This window comes from Hetaerina americana, unplaced genomic scaffold (genome assembly GCF_022747635.1).
Source record: "Hetaerina americana unplaced genomic scaffold, ioHetAmer1.1.p SCAF_11, whole genome shotgun sequence".
Lineage (NCBI taxonomy): Eukaryota > Metazoa > Arthropoda > Insecta > Odonata > Calopterygidae > Hetaerina > Hetaerina americana.
This window is the reverse complement of record NW_027286181.1, coordinates 12118159-12121251: the sequence shown is the minus strand read 5'-3', so window position 1 is coordinate 12121251 and position 3093 is coordinate 12118159.

Sequence of the window (3093 nt, the reverse complement as noted above, 5' to 3'; positions counted from 1 at the left end):
GCACATGCAGATTCTGACTTTGACCCGTCAGTGTAGACTGGGACAAAGTCAGAAAGTGAGCTGAGGACGGCACTGAAGAGCTGCTGGTATTCGGAATCGGTCGTTTTGGCTTTGCGGCGTGCACAGGCAATGAGTTTAATATCCGGCATTGGTGTTAACCAAGGCGGATACTTAGCATAGGAGACGGGGCATATTTGAGGAAATGTAAAATTTACCTCATTAATAAAATCATTAAAACGAACGGCAAAGGGCCTAGTTGCCCTTCTCCGCCTGTTAAATAAGTCTAAAAACCGTTGGTTAAAAACTATGTTAAAACAAGGGTGGATTGTATCCGATAAAATTTTACAGGCATAGTTGCCCATTAAAATCATCCTGCGGGTTTCCAACGGAGGCTCCCCTGCGTCTGCAAGTAAGCTTGGGACTGGGCTTGTTCTAAATGCCCCGGTGGCCAACCGTATCCCAGCATTGTGGACACATGTGAGTGGTCTCAAGTAAGACTCTCGTCCTGAGGAATACACTATGGAACCGTAGTCCAGTTTGGATCGCACCAAGCCTCTGTACAATAAAAGCATGGTGGTGCGGTCTGCTCCCCAAGTGGAGTGAGTTAAAAACTTTAAAACGTTGAGGGTTTGGCGACACCTCTCGCGTAACACGCGGATATGCTCCCGCCAGTTCAGCTTTTGGTCCAGGATCATGCCGAGAAAGCGGACGGACTCCACAAATGGAAGAAGCCTACCCAACAGGGTTAGGGTCGGGGTAACGTGGTAACCGCGAAGACGGTGAAAGTGCACGCATTTCGTTTTCTCCATGGAGAAACGAAATCCGTTCTTTCGCGACCACTCTCCCAGTTTGTTTAGAGTCACCTGGGCTTGCCTGGAAGCGTTTGGCAGTCGTGTCGACCGGCAAAATATGGCTAGGTCGTCCACGTAGAGCGATGCCATCACCGGGGCATTGATGCATTCCACCACGTCGTTGATGGCGATGGCAAATAACGTCACGCTCAGTACTGAACCCTGGGGTACCCCGTTCTCCTGTGTAAAAGATCGGGATAAGTGCTTCCCAGTCCTTACTTTAAAAAGGCGGTTAGTTAAAAAATTCCTGATAAATAGGGCCATGCTGCCTCTAAATCCCCACTTGTGGAGCGTGTTGAGGATTCTCCATCGCCACACACTATCGTAGGCCTTCTCCAGGTCGAAAAAGACTGCTATGACGTGTTGACGGTGGAGAAAGGCTTCCTGGATGAAGTTCTCAGTGCGAACCAGATGGTCTGTCGTGGACCTGCCACGCCGAAAGCCGCACTGAGCGTCGGAGAGCAGGTGTCGACTCTCCAAGCACCACATGAGACGTCGGTTTACCATCCGTTCCATCACCTTGCACAGGCAGCTGGTGAGAGATATGGGACGGTAGTTGTTCGGGTCATTTTTGTCCTTGCCCTGTTTTGGGATTGGTATCACGATGGACTCTCGCCAGGCATTTGGAAAACTGCCCTCGTTCCAAAGTTGGTTGAGGGTATTTAGGACCTCCCCAATCGCAGTTTCCGGAATGTTCCGGAGAAATGCGTTGTGGATTTCGTCCGCCCCTGGCGAGGTGTAATGGGAGTCTTCGATGGCGGATTTAAGCTCCCAGGACGTGAAAGGCTCATTGTAATATTCGCTTGTAGGACCTGCATCAAAATTGAGAGGGACTCTCTCGCATCGCCTCTTCAGGTTCGCAAAGTCCGCGGCATAGCCCTCGTCACTGCTATTGGCCGCGAACTGACTGGCAAATATGTTGCTTATTTCGGCAGGTAAATTAACCACCCGGCCAGCAACAAGCAATGGCGAGATGACAAATGAGCCCTTGGACCCGGAGATTTTCTTCACTTTGTCCCATACCTGACCTAGTGGCGTGCGATGGTTGATGGTAGAGACGTATTCTATCCAGGAAGCCCTCTTGGCCTCCTTCACGGCCGTTCGGGCTCGCGCTCTCAGACGGCGGTACGATGCCAGATTAGTTGCCGTGGGATATTTTCTAAAAATACTCAATGCTTTTTTCCTCGCCCGAATCGCCCGGTCGCATTCCCCGTTCCACCAAGGGACAGGAGCTCGATTAATGTTCCCGGACGTACGAGGGATACTTTTGGTAGCTGCCGCCAACAGCGTTGAACTTAGTTTATCGACGTTGTGCAACGCGTCGAAACTTGCGTCGTGTTTATATGTAAACGTGCGCTTGAAAAGTCGCCAGTCCGCACGGTTAATACGCCACTTTTCCGGAGGTTTTGAAATGGTGGGCGAAGAGTCTTCTTTAACGAGTAGAAGAGGAAAATGGTCACTCCCACAGAGATCGTTGTGGGTGGACATTTTCAGCTTTGGGGCTAGACTTCTCGAGCATAGACAAAGATCTATTGCTGAGAATTCCCCATTGAAGCTGTTAAACCGGGTTTTTTCGCCGCTATTTAATAAAAACAGGTTAAAATCCTCAATAAAGTTGGATAAAATTCGACCTCTCCTATTGCTTTGGGTTTCTGGCCCTCCCCAGAGAGGATCATGGGCATTAAAATCTCCCATCAAAATGAACGGCTGAGGAAGCTGGTGGACAAGGGCTTCAAGGTTCAGGCGGGTCACCGGTGCACCCTCTGGCAGATACACGTTGCATAACGTCATCCTCTCAGGGGTGTGCACCGTGACAGCGACGGCCTGGAATGGAGAGTTCAGTTGGACTCGCGAGGTGTAAAGGGCCTCACGGGCCGCAACTGCTACTCCCCCTTGGGCTCGTTGGCCACTTAGGTCATCCGTTCTAAAAACAGTGAACCCCTTCAGAATACCCTTATCTTCTGCCTTAAAATGGGTCTCTTGGAGACAAATACAAGAGGGTTTAAAATCTTGGATTAAAATGGCCAGCTCCTCCTTGTGCCGATAAAAACCATTGCAGTTCCACTGCAGAATGGAACACATTTAAAGTGTTAAATTAAAATGAATAAATAAATAAATATATAAATAAATAAGTTGACTAAAAAGGGAGATGACCAACTCTATTGAGGTTATCGCTTGAAGCGATGTTTCCTCTTCCACTCGTTTGCGAAGACCTCAGTATCAGAGATACTCTGGTCCTATT